Source organism: Haliotis rubra, unplaced genomic scaffold (assembly GCF_003918875.1).
Source record: "Haliotis rubra isolate DU_JTF1 unplaced genomic scaffold, ASM391887v1 Scf231, whole genome shotgun sequence".
Taxonomy (NCBI): domain Eukaryota; kingdom Metazoa; phylum Mollusca; class Gastropoda; order Lepetellida; family Haliotidae; genus Haliotis; species Haliotis rubra.
Genome location: NW_025766348.1, coordinates 379,750 through 404,237, shown reverse-complemented (window position 1 = coordinate 404,237; position 24,488 = coordinate 379,750).

Here is a 24,488-nt window from a genome sequence, read left to right as displayed (position 1 = left end):
TATTGAGAAGACAAGAGTAGCATGGGTTTCGTTCTGTGATCACTGAGGCTTCTTTTAATACAGTAATGTTTTGAGTTTAGATTAACCCAATTTTCCTTAAAGCAAAGGCTTCTCTAGAAATGATTCTTCCTTAGAGCACAGGCTTCCTTAGAAATGCTATAAAATGCAAGTATTTTCTTACTAGACATTCATTCTTGTTATCATCATGGAGTCTGCATTTCCAAATATTGCAACGACTCGTGACAGAAGATGATCTTCTTCAGGTGCTTCAACTTTATATTATCTAATAGATTATGTCAAGAGGCATCATCGGTGATATATGATATGTAAAATGAATAGGTTCATCATTAGTGATTGTATTGATTATATATGTTTGTGGAATTTATTGGTAAGCTTTACTCGTAATGTCCTTTGAAGTCATGTTACATATTTTGATACAATGAATTATTTCTTACCCCACTTGCCATTATACTAATATCTGCCGGGGAGGGGGAGGGGGTCATTCACATTACACATTGCACGTCCTTCTCAATAAAAATCATGATCACGTCCCAAGCGACAAATTATGAACGATCCCTAAGGGTACCCTACAGTCGGTGTGTTTACTAAATTCGGTGTATCCTACAATTGGCATATTGGCGCTGCATGCTTACAACCAATTAAGGCGGCGTAAAACTAAACTCACTCACTCACTATAACCAATAAAGCCTACATCCTGTGTGTCATACCTGAAGTCTGTTGGAGTTGCATGTCCGATATCCTACGTTTGTGACATCCATCAATGAGTCACTTGGCGATGTAGGCAAGATGTGTTGGAGATGTGCATGCCGTCTATCTTACAGGTAGACAGTTGATGTCTCCAACTGACAGTGTGTTGGAGGTTAGGCCGTGCATCTTACAGTCAATGTAGCCGAAGTTCGGTGTGGTGGAGGTTCAGGTCAGGTATCTAACGGTCAGTGTAGCCTTGAACAGGCGGTGTGTTGGCGCTGTTTGCTTGGTATGTTACAGTTAGTGAAGCTTACAGTCGGATTTTCGAACAGTCAGTGTATTGGTGGTGCATGCCGGATATGTTCCAACCCGGTGGTGCATGCGGGGAATGTGCAGCCAACATTCGGTGCATCTAACATTCAACCTGTTGACACTGTATCTTAGAGTTAATGTAGTCTTCAGCAGGTGCAGGACGGGTATCATAAAGTCAGTGTATCCAACAGTCGGTGTGCTCGCGCTGTAGACTCGGTATTTTTCAGTCAGTCCAGTCTGTTTCCGGTGTATCCAACAGTCGGTGTGTTGGCGCTGTAGGCTCGGTATCTTTCAGTCAGTCCAGTCTGTTTCCGGTGTATCCAACAGTCGGTGTGTTGGCGCTGTAGGCTCGGTATCTTTCAGTCAGCCGAGTCTGCTTTCGGTGTATTCGTTGTATGGCGCTGTAGGTGGGTACATTGTACCGCCGATTTTGTTGGTGTTGCAGAGAGTATGATATGAAGTCGGCGTGTTGAACCTGCAGTCGATGTCGCCTCAAACGGAGGATACTATTGTGAGCGTCTGAAGACAAAAAACATTAGAAATATTATTATAGGATATTCATATAGCGCACATATCCACGCAACTAGTGCATGCTCAAGGCGCTGGTATTTTTTCCCCTCGATCATTGGATGTCAATCTCAACGGCACATCGTATTATCAATCTCAACTCCCAGGGGAGTATACACTCTGTAGCCACAAGGCGCACCGAGTTATTGTGGCTTTCCCATCCTTACGAGGCGCCCATTCACAGCTGGGTGGACTAGGACACATAGTCACAGTACTTTGTCCAAGTGCACTGCACGTTGCTGTACCCGCAACTAGGTGTTTGCACGTATTCATGTGGCCACCATCTGGTCATATACCAATGGATTCGTGGGTTCTTTTAAGTGCACAGGGTTGTGTACTGTACACTAGGGGTTGTGACAACACGGAAAGAGTCTGCACGCAATGTTGACTCCAAGATTTTTACACCCGGTCACAGGTGGGCTCGATCCCGACACCTCAATATGACCTACTGAAATAACTATCCTGGACGTTCGCGTGAAATACTCAAAGGGGTTCCCACATTCAGGTAATATTAGTAATATAGAATGGAATTCCGATTTATGCGGTGACACATTATGATGACAAGTGTTATGACAACTGCTGAGTGGCAGCACTGAGACCACCCTTCACCTCATTCTTATATTTCAGATTCCGTCAGAAGGGGGCCCATGATTAATCTCCTCATCGGTATCGCCTCAGGACTGAACTGGGTGATGTTTGTTATCACCACACTCAGTGTGTATTATTCAACATGTAACCACCTCCGGTGGTACATGAGTACGTAAAATGGAATGCAGAATATACAAAGTATGCAAGAAGTTTTAGTACTTGACATCAATTTGTTATATGTCGAGAGATTAGGGAAGGAACAAGAGCTATCGTCTAGGTGAGTGATGCGTTGTTGGCTAAAATATGAACATCTAAAGATATAATGGAATTCATCCCCAGTTAACTGCGAGTTACAAAGGTTACATTTTTTTCTTGCGAGATTCGTCCATCTCCCACTTTCTATTGGCAATTTATGGTTAGATGTTTTAAAATATAGAATAGGTTTTCAAATATTTTCAGATAGCAGTAAGTATATTTGTCGTGTGAAGGTGATTTTTTAAAAATCTTATAACATTGTCTTTTAGATGGGTTATTGATTTCATTGGTCCACAATTGTAAAAACTGGTCTTTCAGGATTGATTCAGATTTTGATATGATCCAGGATTGAGTATCATGAAAGGGGTTTACAAATACATCCGGTAAGCCGCATTTATAAAATATATGTTTCACACGATTTAGCCAGGGAGCATAATCAATAATATAATCTAGAATGAAAACTGCTATTTTGTTGTTTGGATGGGAAAATTTCAATTTGCACCAATAAGTAATTAATCCTTTAGAGATTTGGGGCTGAATAGGTTGTCTTCCAAGTTCTCCATAAACCATAAAGTTCGGGGTGTTATATCTTAGACCGGTAGCTTGTTTAAGTAATTTAAGATGAACACGTTCAATGACATCGCAATTTTCGTATCCCCATATTTCACACCCATACAGTAAGACTGTGTGTGGAGCTCGCAGCGAAGAGTCACGTTTTCAGTGCTCTGTGTGTATACACAGTGTTTTCTATACTCAGAATACAAAAGAAGCTGAAATCCGCAACAAACATTATAGTAAGTTCATAGAACTTGTAGCGAGAAAAAATATTTGAAGAAATAACATAAAAGAGTTTTATAACAACATGCTTGAAAAACTCAGCTGTGAAGCTACTGTATTCATGTGAAGCACGGACTTGACATGTGTGTGTCGATTTCATGCTGGCGAGCGCGCGTCGGGTGTTTCCACCCGACACGCTGTAAACAATTGAACTCAATTAAATCAATTACAATCAAAGGGGGTTTCATTGAGAGACAATTAAAGGTGATTGTGATAATAAATTTGACTTTCTACCTCACGGGTCGCACCCTACCCACCCAGACTGACTACTCGGAGTCTGACACCATGTGTAAGAGTGGAGCCAAGTACCCAGCCAGTGACGACTACCTTGAGACCAATCCGTTCATCGCCCGTCTACTGGAACTGTGCTCTGATATTGAGTTAAATCCTGGACCACCAAAGCGTCAGGTGAAAGATAAATCCAAGCAGGCGAAGCTTACTTTCAGTGGTGAGTGTGACTCGGAGGGTGAGTTCGAACCCAACGAAAATGATGTGCTAGCAATGTTTAAGGAGATCAAGAAGGACATGGTGAATTTGAATACCAAATTTGATAGAGTTGCTGCCGAAATGGAACGTGAACATGAGCTGTTGAAACAGGTGTAACAGGCGTGGTTTGCTCTGTCTTGTGGAAACTACGTGTTCAATGTGTGGTTCTAATTTGCATTGTGTTTTTCCCTTTCAACTGGCATGTTTACCACAAGAGGGTACGCTCCAGGTATAAACCCGTAAATCCGGGAGCAGAATTCTCCTCCACGCTGTTGCCCGGTTACGAGATGCAGCCTTGCGATTCAGGACATAAGACAAAATTTATATCACCATTTTATTTACACCAAAACACAAACTCCATACGTAACAAAATATATTTCTGGGAAGTCTTAACCAAAATCTAAATTAAATTAACAAACACGATCCCCACCTAATCTCGACCTAAGATAAATCTAGAATACTACAACTGTCTCTTAACAGCGGTAGTTAGTTGGTAAAAACCACCCGTCCTTCCCACTTCCTAACAATTACCATGTATATCTAAATAGATATATCCCTAAAACTACATACCTTTATTCCCCCCAACCACCTATACCTATGTCTACCCTCCCATTTCCTAAGTGCTTCGCCATGAGAGGGGGGTCAACTGTTTCGTCTCGAAACAAGGACTGGTCCGTCACGGAGCAAATTCTACTTTTTCACAAAGCAACTGGGAAGCTGTTTCGTCTCAAAACAAGGGCTCACCTATCCTCGGGTGTCTCCAACTCAGACAATAAAACACCTGTCGCCTGCTCCTTATATACGCAATAGCGGGCCTGTCCCACTAAGCGAGGAGCACGCCCCTACCCTAGGAATGGAACCTTCCAGTGCGTGCAGCCAATCGCTGTGCCGAAAGCCGTAACCCGCATGTCCCCGCAAACACCGGTAAGAAAAATCCATTGAATATACCCAAAATGTATGATTTATACCCCCAGCTAAGTTACTAACGCCAACCAACTCCTTCCTAATATCTATAGCACCTATTATACTTATCCCCCGTTACATTCTTCCCCTCTTTAACAAAAAGTAATAAAATTACTTTTAAAATAAGGATCACAACCAAAATGTACATAAACTCAGTCGTCCATTTTCATGGCACAAAGGTACTCCATATGTCCTGAATCGCAAGGCTGCATCTCGTAACCGGGCAACAGCGTGGAGGAGAATTCTGCTCCCGGATTTACGGGTTTATACCTGGAGCGTACCCTCTTGTGGTAAACATGCCAGTTGAAAGGGAAAAACACAATGCAAAGTAGAACCACACATTGAACACGTAGTTTCCACAAGACAGAGCAAACCACGCCTGTTACATTTTGGTGCCGTGACCCGCATGTCCCCGCAAACACCGGTAAGAAAAGTCCATTCAATATACCCAAAATGTATGATTTATACCCCCAGCTAAGTTACTAACGCCAACCCACTCCTTCCTAATATCTATAGCACCTATTATACTTATCCCTCGTTACACAGGAAAACATCGAACTTAAAGGAAAATTAAGAGAGTTGGAAAGTAGAATAGATAACACAGAGGCGCAGAGCAGACGGTCGAATCTAATCATTCATGGACTCATTGGTAAAGCTGGGGAGACATGGGACCAGTCAGAGAGACTTGTACGAGACTTCATGAGGGAGAAGCTGGACCTGGACAACGCCGAGTCTGTTTCCATTGAAAGGGCTCACCGTCTCTACTCAAAGGCTAAAGTGAGGCCATTGATCGTCAAGTCCTCCCTATACAAGGACAAGCGTCGTGTACAGGAGGCGGCCAGGGCACTACTGAAAGGCAACGCAGAGCTCCGAGTGAGTGACGACTACACCGACAGGGTGAGGAAGATCAGGTCAGCTCTGATCCCTAGGATGATAAAGGAACGAGATGCTGGGAAGGAAGCCTACCTCTCCTATGACAAGCTCGTCGTGGAGAACAAGGTATTCGTGCTGGACGATGTCAACGATGGAAACAGTATCAGGCAAGTTGCGACAAGACGTAGTAATCAGAGAAACAGAGTTCCGGTTGACCCTGGCTCCGGGAGAAACTCTGGGACCAGGGCCAGCCGGAGCTCTACCCCGCTGTTTTCCTCCGCAGATCGCCAGCCAGCTGCAGCTGCAGATAGACGGGCTCCAGATGGGACGTCATCTCCCAGGGGAGACCAGTCCACATAGGACGTCGGCCGTGGTCCCAACAGGGATGATCAACACAGCTCACACTGTGAGCTGAGTGACTTTTGTGTATGGAATATTCACGGACTCCTGTCGAAGTTAGACGATGGAGACTTTATTTCTTTTGTAGAAACATTTAAGCTATTTTGTTTGGTTGAAACCATGGTTCACGATGCAGACAAATTAAAAGACCTGTTCTCCAATTACTGCTGTTTCGCAACACCTGCCAAAAGGTTTAGTCAGTATGGCCGTTTTTCGGGTGGGGTAGCAATGTATGTGCATAAGAGCTTGCAGCACATCTGTACACGATTGTATCCGGAGTTTGATAATGTTGTTGTGCTGAAGCTGACATTTGCAGTTAGACAGTTGATACTATTTGGCGTATACATCCCACCAGAATATAGTCAGGTATATGATAAACAGGAGGATGACGGTATTGATAATCTAGAAAACAAACTATCAGTGGTTGCAGCAGATTTTGATTTGGGAAAACATGACGTTCTATTAATGGGAGATTTTAACGCCCGAACCGGGCTACTTGATGATTTTACCTTGGAGGATGAGGATGATATCCGATTTCTTAATCTCGGTTCTCTGTACCATGTGGATTCATTCTGTCAGCCAAGGAGTTCGATGGATGAAAATGTTAATAGGTTCGGAAAATCTTTAGCATCACTGTGTAAAGCTTGGGGTCTTCACATTGTTAATGGAAGAAAGCCAGCGGATAGTGATGGTTCTTTTACATTTATTGGGAATAATGGTACTAGTCTAGTAGACTATTTCCTTGCATCAGCTAGTCTGTTTTCGTTAATAACGGATATGAGAGTACATTCTTCTACAGTGTCTGATCGTTTACCTATATCATGCAGTTTGAACTACGAATCTACGTCTACTTATACTACGGCTTCAACTAATATTCCATCTTTTGATGTACCTAAGTTCCGATGGAAAGAGTATGGGAAACATCTCTTTAGTGCTAATTTTGAAAATATCAGAGCTAAAGAGCTGGTATCAGAGTTTACATCTCTTCTTGAAAAAACTGATGTTAATGGTGCGGTTGAAAAATTATGTCAGCTTTTCTACTTTGCTGGGGAGCACTTTAAATCCAACAGGGGGGTTGCTATGAAATCTATGAAAAAACAACCGATTTGGTTTGATAAAGAATGTTCTTCTTTAAAACGTAAAAAGTATAGCACTTAAGAAAAGCTACGTATGATCAGAAACAGAGTCAATATCAATCAATACTTGGAGGCCAAACGTATGTTCCGGCGCATCTGTAACGAAAAAAAGGAAACATTCCGAAGCTTTAAATAACTTGTCAATAGCTGTAAATAATAAAGACTGCAGAAACTTTTGGAAACAATTGAAACGTCTCCTTGCTAGTAAACGTGATGAAAATGATATAACACCAAGTGAATGGTTTGCATACTTTAAAGATCTTTTAAATCCTTCTGATAGTCAAACTGAATTTGATCACGATGTTGCACATTTTCTTGAAAATCATGATAGTTTTCCATGTGAAAAATGCTTGAACATTGATATGTTATCAGATACCATCAGTCATGAGGAAATTATTAAAGCGATCTCTGATATTAAATCGGGCATGTCACCAGGAATAGATGGCCTTCCACCAGAATTCATGAAGAATGCACCTTCCCTTGCTGATCATTTCTATGCATTGTTTAATGTCATTTTAGATTCAGGAGTATTTCCCTCTGCTTGGAATGTTGGTTTACTGGTACCTATCTATAAACAAGGAAATATGTCTGATCCCAACAACTCTCGAGGAATATCCATGTTAAGTGTCATTGGTAAAGTTTTCACTTATGTTCTTGAAAAAAGACTGCGTAGCTGGGCCGAGTTTAATGCTTTACTTAATGAAGGACAAGGAGGCTTTAGAAATGATTATTCTACCATAGATAATATGTTCTCACTCCATTCTTTAGTTCATAAGTACCTGCGTAAAGCAAAACATCGTTTTTATGTAGCTTTCATCGATTTCCGCAAGGCCTTCGATCTTATTGATAGAAAAAAATGTTATATATTCTACTTGAAAAGGGTGTACACGGCAAGATGTATAAAATCATTGAGAACATGTACTCAAATGTATGTGCCTCCGTTCGTTCTGGTAAATCTAGAACAGATTTCTTTTCAACCAATAATGGTGTTCGTCATGGCTGCATGCACAGTCCGCTACTTTTCATCCTATTCATCAATAAACTTGCAGACGATCTCCATCATGGCAATACTCGTGGAATTTATGTAAATGAATACATAGAAGCTATTAAGATATTACTGTTCGCGGATGACGTTGCACTACTAGGAGATAGCATTGTTGATTTACAAAGAAAATTAGACATTCTTGAAGATTTTTGTAACACGTGGGGCTTTGAAGTAAATCTGGATAAATCTAAGGTGGTTGTTTTTCGAAACGGAGGACGCGTTAAGAGAAATGAAAAATGGTTTTTAAAGGTCTACCTGTAGAGGCCACCTCTTATTATAAATATTTAGGAATTGTATTTTCATCTCGTTTAGTTTGGTCCAAAGCCTGTGAAACTCTATCTTTACAAGCCAAACGTGCATGTTTCCCTCTGTTTCAAGTGTTCACCAAGTATCAAAGTATGTCTTTAACTATTGCTAATAATATATTTGTCAGTAAGATACTACCAATTCTAACCTATGGAAGTGAAATTTGGGGCTATTCTTATAGAACGTGTATTGAAAAGGTTCATAGTGAGTACTATAAAAGATTTCTGTCACTCAGTAAAAACACTGCATCATGTGCTGTACTTGGAGAAATTGGCAGATATAACTTGTGTGTACATTACCATTCAAGGTGTATTAAATATTGGTGCCGAATTATTCGTATGGACCAAAATAGATACCCGAATGCCTGTTATAAGATGATGAAAGCCTATGATGATAACGGAGGCACAAACTGGGTTTCACATGTTCGAATGCTTCTATTTACTACAGGTTTCTCCAATGTCTGGTTAGCCCAAGATTGTGGCGATGTAAATCACTTCATGTTTGAGTTCAAACAACGCTGTATAGATATTAATATACAACACTGGAATAGTAAAATAAGAAACTCATCATTTCTTGTAAATTATAGTACGTTTAAGTTACTTCTTGAACCTGAACTGTGTATTTCCTGTGGCGCATTAAACAAAGATCTTATGCGAATGTTGATCAAATTCCGATGCCAATCACATAACTTGAATATACAAAAACAACGTTTTTCAAAGATAATTGTCCCATATAAAGAATTAGTTTGTAACAAATGTACTTTAAACGTGCTTGAAGACGAATATCACTTGTTGCTAATATGTCCATTTTATAACCGATGCAGATCCCAATGTATTCCAGCCTATTTCTACAGCCCACCTTCAATTGTCAAATTCCGAGCCCTTATGAAGATACACAGTGTCACTGTTCTTAAAGGAATATGTATATTCCTGAAGCAAAACCTACGTTAAAATAATTGTATTATGAATTATATTTCAACTCTACACACCATGACAATGTTGTATTACCTGTTGTACTCTTGGCCACATGGCCTTCAATTCTGAATAAAGTGAAGTGAAGTGAAATGAAGTGACTGGTAAAACCGGTGTATCAAATGCAGAAAGTATGGTATCTAAAGGTAACTGTATATTTCTTGCTCGTTTTAGCAATGGTATAGATTCTTTCATGCCGAGTTCTGCAACGTTTTTAATGGCAAAGTTCAAACGCCCATTTCTATGTAATAATATTCCTAAATATTTATATGTATCGGTAATCTCTATTGTTTGATCATTGAAATAAAAGTGTTTTTGTAATTAGCTGCAGATCCAAAACTAAAAAGCGCATCTTAGTTTTATCAGTATTGACTTTAAGTTTCCATATTGCACAATACGTAGCAAAGTTATTCAGAGCATTTTGTAAATCATCGTGTGTCTGCCAGAAGGACTGTATCATCAGCATATAGAAGTACAAGCAGTTTGAAATATTACGCTATATTTCCAGTTTTAGAATGAAGTTGTATTCCAATACATGTTTAGTAGTTTTACCTTCACACCAATATGTCTTAATTTATACCAAAGACCAACTCTCCATACTTTATCAAAAGCTTTCGAGAAGTCTACAAAAGCGCAAAATAATTTCTTATTAGTCTCTTTCATTTTCTGAATAAGATTCTGAATGATGAAAACATTATCCGTCGTGGAAAAGCCTTTTCTAAAACCAGACCGAGGAGGTGAAATTATCTCATTATTGTCACAAAATTTGGTGAGCCTGTCGTTTATAATGCTGGTGAATAATTTAACAAAACAACTTAAAATAGATATCGGTCGACAAGAAGCAGGATCCGTACGATTACAGCCATACATTCAACCATGATTCAGGCAATACTCCGTTTTCTAGTACTGCATTTAAATATTCTTTATAAAAATTCATTAGTTTTGACGAGGTTGAAGTCAGGTATTCATTTTCAATAAAATCTAATCCAGGGGGCCTTGTTTCTCTTGCGTTTTTGTATAGCTGCATTAATTTCAACTAGTGATATTTCGTCATTAAGTATACTGTCATCATAATCAGGGTGATCTAAGTCAATATCTGGCTCTATATCATCATTAATAGTAGATTCATTTACATGCTTGAAATAATCATGGAAATCCTCCAGTGATACAGGATAGTTCGTCTTATTTGCTCTACCATTCAACAAACTCCAGAAACGCCTGGGGGATGTGCGATATGTTTCATGCAACTTGTCTTACATAGTTATTCTTTTTCTTAATATACTGACTCGCAATGAAAACGCATCAGGGTATTTTCAGGTCATTTTTTTAAACATAAGTGAGAAGTACTAATGATGACCTGAATATTTGAAATGAATGTTCAAGACTTGATTAGGAACAGTTGTTCAAATCCACTTCATGCTTCAGGAAACAGAAACATTCGTGAAAACGCATTTTTCATCATTCATTGAAACACAGCAAGGCAATCCTGACAATGAAAACGCACGTGCACTTCGTGAGGTCTTTCCCATATAATGCACGTGTATAGAGAGCTCAGTAGCCAGTCTTAAACATGCCGCGACTGATTCTGCAGCAACGTGCACACGCTCTGGGACTCCTTGAAGACGGTATTTCACAAAATATTGTTGCTAGGCACCTTAATGTCAACCAGTCCACCATTAGCCGTCTTGTCAGTCGTCAACAGATGACAGGGAGCGTTGCCGACCGCCCTCGACCAGGACGACTTCCGGTTACGACGGCCAGACAAGATCGACAGTTACGACTGGCGCACCTTCGAGATCGCTTCAGAACGGCAACAACAACAGCAGCAGCAACGATTGGTAGCCATGGAAGAAGGATTCACCCATCGACAGTCATTCCACGCCTGAGACAGGCCGGACTGAACTGTCGACGTCCATACCGTGGCCCTGTGCTTCAGCCCCGTCACCGCCAAGCCCGACGTCAATTCGCACAGCAGTATGCGCAGCAGCAACCACTTTTCTTCCGTAGGCTTGTCTTTTCAGACGAGTCACGGTATTGTGTGTCATTTGTGGATAGAATACAGCGTGTTTACAGACGTCGTGGGGAACGTTATGCAGGCCCATGTGTCAGACAGAAATCGAGTTGTTGGTGGTAGTGTAATGGTTTGGGGGGCCCATCAACGTACGTTTCAGGAGTGATCTGCTTGTCATCCAAGGTAATCTGACTGCTTAGCGTTATGTGGATGAAGTCCTGAGGCCCGTAGTGGTTCCTTTGCTGCGTCGTCACCAACGTCATCACCGACGTCCACTAACATTCCAACATGACAACGCCCGTCCTCATGCCGCCAGGGTGACACAAGCATTCATTCAGCAAGCTGGAATTAATGTGATGGACAGGCCAGCGTATTCACCAGATCTCAACCCTATTGAGCATTTGTAGGATGAACTGGGGAGACGTGTTTATCGACGTCAGCCACCGCCAGCCAATGTCGCAGATCTCACACTGGTCTTGCAACAAGAATGGAGGAACATTCCCATGGCCTTCACTGCTCGCCTTTGTGACTCATTGCCCCATCGTCTCAATGCCTGCGTAAGGGTGAATGGAGGATACACAAAATACTGACAGTGTTTAAAGAGGTGACCTTGTTTGACCTTATCTGTACCACTCGCATTTGCTGATATCCAACTTTTTCAAAACCATAATCATTGCTTATTACCCATGTCATAAACTGAAAATGATTTTGCATCTAAACCTTTGTGTTTTGTCACTTTATTCCACATCAAAATCAGTTATGCGTTTCCATTGCGGGTCAGTATTCATCACTCTCTTGTACTCATTACTTGCTTTATGCAGTAGGGATTTATTCAATTTACTTTTGTTTTTGTTATAAATTCTTTTAGTCTGAAAAAAGTGTTTTCTTTTCATTTTACATTCGTATCCAAACCAAGGTTTATTACGGGAAGGTTTAGTTTTACTAGTCGCACATATAGTAGGGTTAGCCTTATATGGGACGCTTCCAAATGTTTATCGTGCAGATCCGATCAGCACGTGCGTAATGTCTTCAGCAAGCTCATTCACAACTTCAACAGGGTTACCTTGACCTTCTCTTAGTGACCTTGCTTTCTGGGTAAAAATATTTACAAGATCAACTGGAATGTTATCATTGAATTGTTCAGCTTTACACTCATCACATTTACCTGGTTTAGAGTAGGATGACTTTGTGTTACTTATTTTGTTCTTCGCCTGTAACAGTCAAATTTGGGGAAATAAGGTTGAATGAGATTTGATATTACATTATCAACTGTACTGACATCTTTGCATGTGCTTTTACCAATGTTTCTATCCATGCTAAATCTGCCATTACATATTAATAAATTATAACTTTTACAGAGAACAATTAGTTTGAAACCATAGTTATTTGGTTTACCAGTATCGTGAGGAGCTCTCACTAGTGGGATGTTCAGACTTGTCAGTACAGACTCTAGATCAAACTCTGAACCCATGTCATCCAGTTCTAACTCATCAACAATATGTCTATCAAAAGGACAAAGATCAGTTAAACGTTTAGTTCTTGCATTAAAATCACCAACCAATATGATATTTTCACTGTTTGATGAAATTAAAGTAAGGTCATTTTCAATGGGTTCAAAAATATCAGCGTGAGAGAATCTGGAACATTCAGGGGGTAGACATACAATACCTAGATACAGGTCCTGGGCTAAGTTAAATGGGGTTCCTGACAGTTTAGCCCATAGCATTGCTTCATTATCAAACTCAAGAACAGTAATGTAAGGACTGATATTATCTCTCACAGCTAGACCTATCCCACCTGATCTTCTAATTAATGTTTTTCTATGTTTGATAGTAGTACTGACAACCTTCGATATTAATGTCATCTAGAGAATCTGTCTTAGTCTCTTGGAAACATATTAATATCATATTTGTCTATAAATTCATTGAAATCAGGATAGTCCGATCTTTTTCTCAGTCCACACACATTTAAACTCACACATCTAAAGTGTTGTAGTTCTGATTGTGTTCTATTGTCTTCAGATTGTTCTATAGAATGATCTGCGGAGTCACACTCATCCCCACCGACGTGCCCCTACACTGATAGGGTCTTGTTGTGAGGGTCTTGGTGTTCAGGTTGGGGGACTCTGTAAGGAGGAAGGGTAGACACTGGGACCTGAACATTGTCAACATAGAGCCTGTCGACAACAATATGAGCTTGTTTGCTGTTGCGTCGAGCTTCTCTTTGTAGTGGAAGACGGACGTCTCTTCTGTAGCTGCTGATCTCCTCAGGGAACGGATTCCACGCCGTGTATCTTTGTTCATTCCGTGATTTACTGAGCTGTTCGGTCTATACCCATGGATTTCAGTTTTAATCACTCCTTCATTTTATCTTTATCACATTAAGTAACAAGTTTAAAGTTAAATTTTAACCCTTATACCTTTATCCATATTCAACTCACACCACAATCACTTTAAAATCAAATTTTGTGTTACTGATATTAGTAATTTTCGCGGCCAAACAGCGCCCCTCCCCCTCCCCTAATCCCCCAAATTGCTCCCATTGTATGCAAGACAATGTGTAACCTTTGGCTGACAATACCGAGGTTTTTCTTTTCGTGTGTCCTGAAGTCGTGCCAGTAAAGTCTGAAGTGATGCGGGTCTGAGGCGCTTACGACTTTGGTGAAGCCACGAGATCGGGCATGGTGCTGACAGACCAATTATAATAATAATATCAAACCAACAGTAGTAGGTTTCTGGCGTGTTCAAGGGTCGCCACACAGCGAATACGAATCCGAAGAAGCCAATATAAATGTATTAATTTGATGTTAGTCATTGATGTATACACAAAAAACATCGCAACATCCAATATTTTCCATAGTATCAATATGTTACCATCAGCCATAGCAAGGAACTTATGCAAACCCCAAATTACTTACTATCTTTGACCATCAAGGTATAACTAGTTAAAATTCTAAACACAAAAAAAGACCAAAAAAAAGTGAAAGTTTATTCATAAAAGTGTCACAGACTAAACAATTTCAGTACGTTTCTATAAAAACGTCACATATTCAAACGACACGTTTGTTTCAATATGTGTCCAAACCACACCGAAATTATATCCCCTTTGTCTATTTAATGTATTCAGCAAACATTCGGTGTATCCCCTCTTATAATAAACCCCAATCCGGGCAGGACCCATAATTCCCAATGCTATCAGTGAATGTCAATTAACGACTCCCTACGTCGGCGGATCCTACGTATGTACATGTGCATAGGTCAGTGACCTTGCACAACGTGGCATATTGTCCCCATGTATAAAACATGACTTACATGGTCAGTCAGGGAGACCAGTCTGAGACGAGGCGAGGAGACGGGCTCAGATCATCGACAGAAGCGGACGGATTGTGCGGCTAGTCGGGGCGTCGACCAAGGCCGTCGCCTCACTAACGACTACGTCGACGATGAAGAATTTCTGTCCGACTTCTGAATGTGTGTAAGTGACAGAGCGGGTCTCCGTATCGGGAACATTGGCCACTCGGTCCCGAGAAATCCCATAAATATATAGAAAAAACGAGTACAATTTCAATATCTGGTGTAACCTCCGATTTTGACCCTCAACTAAACGATCTTGACACAAATGGATGACGATATGTCCGGACAAAACAGGGGTGTGGTCGAAGCAAGCCCTCTGATTGGTCAACGCTTGCAAATGTACACATTCTTTGTAAATTCGCTGGAATGTTTCCTTTCATCGACTGCTTAATGTAAGAATATTTTTCGAGCAATAACTTCTCAAAGAAAGTATCTAGTTGTAAATGTCTCCTTAACAAGCATCAAACAACCAGAGGGCTTGCTTCGACCACACCCCCATTTTGTCCGGACATATCGCCAGAAGCCGACGTTAAAACCCTCCAACTCATCATCATCAGGACCGTGGAGTATCTTAAAGAGCTGGCAGAAGGTCGGCCTAGCCATGGACACAGGACGAACAACCATCTGGAAGGGGTTCCACCACAAGATCAACAAGATGGCGCTGAAGAAACACCCAAACATCTACAAAGTCGTCCGTCTTCTGAAGAGGGAGCAGGCACTGACAGAAGTGAAGCTACAACAGTTGCAGGACAACTAGCACGAACCTCCCAGGAAGTGGCGTTACAGGAACATAGACTCCCGACTCCGAACCCTGAAGGTCGATCTTGTGATCAATATCATCGGGGACATCGCCTACTCTGACCACGTTTCTGAAGTGCTCAAATTGTCGTAAACTCGAAGTAGATTGACAGAAATGTGTTTTACTATGGAACATGATAATCTAATGTCGAATTAAAGAAAATGTATAATGAAGAATAGGCGTGAAAATATGTAAATAACTTCATTTATATTTTTATATGTGTCCAAATTAAAGAGCGTCCATGTTAATCCTTATTTCTTTGTAATTTTTCAGAGCCTCCGAGTGAGACGCGCCGCGTTCATTCAGCCATAACATTGCAGAAAGACAGACAGATATTTTATTTAAGTCTCACCTCATGTAAAAGTACAGATATATATACACATAATATACATAGAATGAGTCACCCTTTAAGGGTTATGAGAGATTATGTTTAAGGCATACAAGTGTATTACATAAAAGTGACATATATGATAACAGTAACAACATAAAATTAGCCATATAAAAGATGTTTTCTTTTTTGAAGTATATAAAAGCAGCATATAGAACAAACTTCTTTTTATTCGTGAGTGCGACGTTTCGATACAGATTCTTGTACCATTGTCAACCATAATGGAACATGAAGAAGGGGTAGTATATATAATACTAGCCACATAAAGAAACTGTGCATTGTCAAAATATTATCCCAGTTGATAAGTACAATAACAAGGTCAAAGGTACATATAAACTTTAATGGAGGGATCATGAGACCATAACAAGTCGGGAGAATTTCCGTTGAAAAGGCAATCACAATGACGTCACGAGTCCACAAGCGGGACAGGGGTCAAACGACCAGGTCACAAGCTCAATAACGGGTATGTCCACCATCGGCATTGAGAACAGCAGTGCATCGACGACGCATAGAGCCTATCAAACGTGCAAGGAAGGCTTGTGGGATGTCACGCCAGATTCTCTCAAGTTCTGTTGCAAGGTCAAGGACGTTATCTGGCGGATGAGGAAGACGGCGTAGACGTCGATCCATCTCGTCCCAAACATGCTCTATCGGGGAGGGATCCGGTGAATTTGCAGGCCAAGGCAGTAAGTCAACGTTGTGGTGTTGCAAGAAATCCATAGCAACCCTTGCTGTATGAGGGCGGGCATTGTCCTGTTGGAAGGTTAATCCGGGGCCATGACGTTGCAGAAAAGGAATTGCCACAGGTCGAAGAATCTGATCCCTGTAGCCCACACAAGTTAAGCTGCCCTGAACAATCACCAAAGGAGTTCTTAGGCGTGCTGTTATTCCACCCCAAATCATCACGGAACCACAACCAAAGCGATTCCCCTCCAAGACACAGGCCTGTGCATAACGTTCTCCCACGCATCTATAGGCACGTTGATGTCCATCACTATGGGAAATGTTAAACCTGGGCTCATCTGTAAAACAACATTTTTCCACCAAAACAAGGGTCTGCGGACATGATTTCGGCACCACATTCGGCGAGCTTGTCGATGACGTTGTGTCTGGATAGGCCGTATGGCGGGACGTCGTGGTCTGATCCCGTGATGACGTAAACGTTGTCGAACTGTGTTGGGGTGGATACGGCGAAGTCCTGGGATGGTTCGGGCAGTCATCACTGCAGTCTGAAACCTGTGGCGAAGATGGGTCACCCTTATCCATCTGTCCTGTCTTGGCGTTGTTACACGTGGACGTCCAGAACGTGGCCGATTGATGACGTCATTTGTGTTCTGGTAGTGTCTCACCAGTGCAGAAATGGGTTCCGGTGGCAGTGGAAATGTGCAGCCACTTGTCGTTGAGACATTCCCCCACGGACCATCCCAATGGCCTCATGACGTTGTGCAGACGTGACCCTTGGCATGCTATGCGTTTCAATAGCCGTTTAATTTTTTTAACGATCGCAAGGGCAGGGGTTGAGCTTTCCAAAGTGACAGTATTGTGTGGCATTCATTTACTCTGTTTCTCTTTGACGTGGTACGTGCATGGATGTTGGATACATGTCACTAATCTCTGAGTTTAAATGCTTATGTGTCTACACAGGTTTGATAAATTTAGATCTTAAATTTTTGTATGCACAGTTTCTTTATGTGCCTAGTATATGTTTAAGTTCATGAGTAGTAAAACTGGGAGTAGTCATACTGGGAGTAGTTATAATGGGAAGATATCCCTCGACGACTTTGTCTACGGATGCTTGTCAGACAGGATGCTTGTCAGACAGAGTGCCCTGGGATGGAAACTTTCGGACACTTCCATGTCCTCAAGCGATCCGTATTTATTAAATATTTTGATTTATTTTTCTGAACCCTTTGAGAGTCTGCCACTTTTTTTCAATGATTCTGTTCTTGGTTTATTAGTACTTTGAACAGTGTTCTTGGAATTTGTTTTAGTTCGAGTTTGTTGGGATGACTGAGATGATGAATGTTCCCCGGATAAAGATGAATCCTGACTAGATGTCTGTGATGGAACTTCAGACAGGATCTCCACGTTATTTCCAGATATTAAAGTCAGAGTAGACTGTTCAGGTGTGACAAACTGAGGCTTGTTGGTTTTAACCCACGTCAAGTCTGTTTGACAGTGTATTGACGAGGTAGGTACTGATAAGGAGTTTACCTTTGAGGTGGTTTCCGAAGGTGTCCTTGCAACTGATGCATACGAATCACTTGGTGCTGTTGATTCAACGAGGGTTTTTTGGCATCAGCAAAGCTAATGTTTTGGGTAAATTTAATTTTGATAATTTCCAATTCTTTTTCTAAATTGGGCAGTGTTTTGAGAAGGAAGAATGACTTCCTGTACAGTTTTAGGTTACTATTACAGTCTTCTGTAACACGGGTAGTCTCACTGTAGTGGGCACATGTTATCGTTTTTTAGGCTAAGAACATTAGACATGACATTGGAAAAAAAATAGTAGAAAGCTGATTTTTTCAGGAAAGCGTCAGAACACCATTGCCATGTGCAAGATACAAAGTTCTGCAAATTCTACCTTGTGGCATTTTCAAAATGGCCGTCAATTTCAAGATGGACGCCAAAATTATTGAAATGATTATGCAAACAGATATTCTGTCAATAATTATGCCATGTGATGTATTAAATGAAAGCTCATCTCACAGGGGTTCTAAATATATTGATATCATGCCTTGTGGCATTTCAAAATGGCCGCCCATTTCAAAATGGCCACCATTGTCTTTAAAATAATCTCACGAAAATATTTCTTTTTAATTAACCATACCTTCTGATACATTAAACGAAAGCCCTTCTCACAAGAAATTTAAATATATTACTTGTAACACCACACATACCTAAGACAATTAATTATGGCATCTCATTTGATGCTTGTGCTTTTGGTACCAGACGCCAAAATGGCTACTCATGGTTGGTTAATCAAGACAGCCGTGGTCACCACATTGATGGTAAATCACTTGTACAAATATCAATATCATCATTTCAAGTTAGTAAATTTTGAAACTCAGTCCTTGATTGATGTATCATAAGGTCTTTTTGTCAATCACAGCATCTCATTCTTCAATACAGAGTACATTTTGGCAGGTTGGCAATCCTCGACATCCAGTTCAAAGCAATGTGCACTCAATTCCTGCTCTTCGACAACTGCACCGTCACCTGCACTAAAACTTGCATCCACAAGATATCATCTTCAAGACTTTTTCTGGAGCAATTGCTCTATCTGTCTCAATAGGAACAAGGACCCCATCCTTGAATTGTCATCACCACTCTGTTGGTGAAAGCTCATTCCCTTACCATTGCCGAACCGTATGGTACACTCGGTAGCTGTGGAATTCAGCGGCTGCTGAAGTTGGGGGAAGTGATTCCAGTTTGAAACCTGAAGGGGACACAGAGGCTCGATGGATAGACTTGAAGTACATGTTGTAGCGATGTTCGTCCAGTGATGTTGAGTCCACAGCTCCATAGAGTTTAAGCATGAACTTGTGCAATGTCATCATTTGAACTGCCAGATTGAAGGAAAACATCCAAGAAATAGAGCAAGAGCTTTCTTTTCCCGCTGATTGTAGATGGCTGATGCTATATCACAGCCTGTTATTGCATGAACAAACATCAGATACAGTCTGATATTGGGCATGGTTTTCAGTATTTCGGAAATGCTGTACATCTGCACAGGGGCCCTTCGAAAATAACATGTGAAGATCCATGTCATTAACGACTTGTGCAATCAACAATACCACCAGGTCTGTGTCGTTCGCCACGACAACAACAGGTGATTGGTTGTCTCTGGACTTGTTCATTGCAGTTAAGGCAATCAACCAGTCAGCATCAGCAGGGCTCTGTTGCACAGCTAAACCTTCTCTGGCAAGTCTTCCCTACAATAATGTTATGAAGCGACCTTTGTTCTTCTTGTTGCTCAGAAAAGGTTTTGTTGAAGTTGATTCTTTCATGTCTGGCTCCAAAATGATTTCAGATTATATGTTCGGCTGAGCCCATCGACTCTGTTAAGCAGATTTTGTGGAACACGTACGCACTGCCATATCCATCAAACCCCACTGAAGATGCTGAACCATAATGTTGAAGCACAAAGGACTCATAGCTGTCACATATCTGGCTGCATGTAGCATCCATGGGCCAAGGCAAACTTTGTAGCAGGTGGTCACCGTCAGTGACATAATGCGCACCCTTTGGATGGTCATTGTGGACTTGACTTCAGTTGATTAGCCAGAACACTCTTCGTATTCTTTCGCATTATGCCTTTGTCAAACAAGGAAGGTGGTTGCTTGGCAAATTCATGAAGTAGGTACAACTTCATCTCTGACTTATCCTTTATCACACAGGTGACTCGCATGAATAGCAGCTCAGAGTTTACTTGGACTCTCCTCTGAGTTTGATTTGATTCTTTTCCTCACTGATGTTTATCACCCTATCTTTGCGCTTCAACTTTATGTCAGCAAACATCTGACCTGTCACTGCTGAAGCTGCCTTCATTCCTTTAGAAACTGCTTTGTCTGCATTTTCCGATTTGCCAGCTACAACACCACTTGCTATGCAGATGAGCGACTCATGCTCTTCATAGGAGAAAGGAGAATGATCTTTCAGCCAATGGAAGAATGTTTCATAGTCCTTGTTGTCTCTCACGATGTTACATAAATGGAGGTCAACATGTTGCTCAGATGTTTGGCTGTGCACTCCTGTGAACCTCTCTAAACCATCACATATTGGTATGCACTGAGGCATTGCATGGACCCATTTGGCGAGAGTGATGGGAGTTACACCACGACCACGAGTCATGCCACCAGAGATCTTCAGCACTCGCATCAGATCTTGCTCGATCACTTGGTCAGTGAAGTTACCACTCCAGAATTTGTCAGTTCTACGGATGGTGATGTACCCTTGTTCTGTGTAGGCCTTGAACTGCTCTTGCGACATTATGTTCTTCAGGTTTTTCATTTCTTCCAGATACAGACGTGCATATTTGGCATAGGCAAGATGACCAGAAGCATGGAATAAGGGAATCGTCTTGCTGACAGACAGCAGATGTAGATTCCAGTCTCCCATGCTCTCCGCGCGAATGAACTGCTGAATCAATGACACTTGTTCCAAATATTCTATCTAAAGTCGACCTGTCCTGCTTTTTGATGAGACTAGTGTCCTCAAATCATTGACAATTTCAGTTAGCCGTAGGATACTTGTCCTGGTTTTGAGAGTCAAGGGAGCCAATATCGCATTCGCCACCTAACAAATTGCCATGTACGGTACGGAGCTTTTCCACATTCTAAGAACCAAGAACATCTGTTGATTGCAGTAGGATGGACATGATACCCGCAGATGACAGCAGATGAGCTTGAAGTGCACGGGCATAAGCATGGCCTGTCAGCATGTGGATTACAGAATTAGGTGTGTAAACAGTCGCCCAAAGATCCTCCAAGCCGCTTCCACCCATCACATGTCCAATTGAACCCATGTATGACATGAGTAAATGAAACCCTCCTATTTTATGGACAATCCTGTTGAGCTGTGGATGTGCCGGGGAGCTGGTCAAATGTTACTGGAAAAATACCAAGATGTTGCTTTACAGATGGTGTCGGGCCTTGATGGCTGACAAATGGCAAAATCTGAATTTTGGTTCTTTCGTTGTTGTCTCCAGTTACAGCTGACTGCATAAATCTGCTCCATGATGGACGTTGTGAGAGTGGAATATCAAGTGAAAAACTTGCTAGCCATAGATTGTCCAGAGGGTTTGTCAAGCGAAGAATTGGCGCAGTTGATCTGAGTAGTTCAATTGGTCCAAGCTTTACAGACTGTAGGCCCGATGTTAGAAGGTTTGTGGTATACCTTGACAGGGATCTTTGCACCCTTAGCTGCTACGTCAGTTGTTGTCATGATTTGAGTGGAGCGAGGTACAGATATCTGAACGGGCTCTTTCCTGACTGGCGTCACACAAGCAATTCCACCTAAGACATGCCACGTAACAAAGCCAGTGGTAGTTCTAACATTGATATCAGCATTGTCAAATAGGAAATTGACAAGCTCACCCTCAATATCCAAAGATTTGTCGTCTGAAAGAAGTGCATCATGCAAGCGTTGGACCTCTTTATATTCATCAGCAAAGAAAAGGCTGCTCGGGATATCAACCAATTCTCTGCTTTCATGCTTACGGTTAATGTAAGTGGATATAAATTTGACATCTGGTACCAAAAGCACAAGCATCAAATGTGTGGTTATGATGCCATAATTAGTTGTCGTAGGTATGTGTGGTGTTAAAAGTAATATATTTAGATTCCTTGTGAGAAGGGTTTTCTTTTAATGTATCAGAAGGTATGGTTAATTAAAAAGAAATATTTTCGTGAGATTATTATTATTATTATAAACAATGGTGGCCATTTTTAAATTGGCGGCCATTTTGAAAATGCCACAAGGCATGATATCAATACATTTAGAATCCCTGTGAGATAAGCTTTCATTTGATATATCACATGGCATAATCATTGACAGAATATCTGTTTGCATAATCATTTTAATAATATTGGCGTCCATCTTGAAATTGACGGCCATTTTGAAAATGCCACAAGGTAGAATTTGCAGAACTTTGTGTCTTGCACGTGGCAATGATGTTCTGAAGCTTTCCTGAAAAATCAGCTTTCTACTATTTTTTTCCAATACCTATTGTTTGTGTTTAATGCCCCTGACCTATTTGTACAGGTGCTAACACCGTGACCATATTTATACATCAAAAACATCTCAAAGGATTTGGGATATGGATGTCAACTGTCATATTGCAGTAACCTGCTTTGACTAACTTCGGAGGATTTGGGTAAGAGAATGAAAAGAGGTAGGTATTGGGTTGAATGGTTTCATTGTTTCTGCGTGTCGTAAATCTTTTACTGGTCTTTCATTTCAGAAACAATGTCTAATTCTGACATATCAGCCAAAAGTCCATCTGTCTCTGATTATGCCTTTACTGGTATTCAGTGTTCTAATAGGAAACCATAATAGGAACTCCAACAAGCATATCCGTAGATAGCAGGTTGGTCGCTTGCTGTTTTCTGTTATAGTGCGTTTGGCTCAAAAGCGGACCGATTAATTGCAACCGATTAGTTGTTTAACAAACTGTCATTAAAATATTGACACAGTTCACTATTTGTTATGAGGGAGGAGTGCAGAGAAAGGGACAGCCAGGTGTTAGAGAAGCACGTGCACAAGTGCCGACAAAATTATTAATTCATTAACCTGTGCTGTGCCGTCTCCATCCTTTCTCGCACACCTTGCTGTCCCAAGCGTTCTCTGCACTCCTCCCTCGTAACAAATAGTGAACTGTGTCAATATTTTAATGACAGTTTGTTAAACAACTTTTTTATTTTTAGGGCATAAATTCTGCAAAAACGTCATAGAGTTGGTCTGACGTTTTGATTATGATCAGTGTTTCATAGAGTATTTTATGTTTATTAGTTTTCGAGTTAGATTGCAATACATCGGTCCGCTTTTCAGCCAAACGGACTATACATTTCAATTAAAAGGGATCTTGGACGCAAGCGTTTGATGTTTCTTACCTCTCCTGCTATTCCGTTGGCACCTTTAGAAATCGCAAAAGGATTAAGTTTCATGGGAGTCTTATCAGGAGTTTCCATAATTGTCGAGTGGAAGAGCTACTAGCGTTACCGGGCACCCACCGCGATGAGGTTGCTCTTCACGGGAGCCTAATGTTTTTTTAACGTTCAGATTTAGTATACATTGTGTTGTGTTATTTCTCTAAAAACAATCAGCAAGCAATATATTTTACACCGACAGCTGTTGACTTTCCTTAATAAGACCCGACGTATTAAATTAAGCTGAAACGATGATTCATTGCTTTCAGGATAAGTGTCCTTGGTTTCCCATATGGTTTCCAGCTATATTCTGTCTTTGCATTGTACACAACCTTAATATGTTGCATTTGCACATAGCTACTACTAAAACCAAAGCCATGGGATTATGTTTGCTCATGTACTTAATTCATCAACCATATTTGAGTAAATGTGCTCTTCCTGTATGTAGAAAAGGGTGAACATTAATGGTCAGAAAGGACGACCCAATTGGTCAGGTGACGTGGTAGCTGGTTTCCTACCCCGACGACGTTAATGACATTTCTGCTGAAAGGTTCGTCTGGTTCATTCTCGATTATTTACAGGCAACCGTGATGTAGGTGGAATACTGCTGAGTGTGGCGTTAAACAACAAACAAACAAATCTGGGAAAGTAGTTTATAACATTATATGCGCTTCAAGTGATGCCTTGAGAACAGAATGGTGAACCAAACTCGTTTTGTTAAATGTTTGTTTCCATTACACTAAAAATAATAAGACAACACGCACTAACAGACTGTTGTTTTTTATTGATAACACAGTGGGAGGAGCTTATGGTGCATATTAGAACAATATAATTAATTTTGT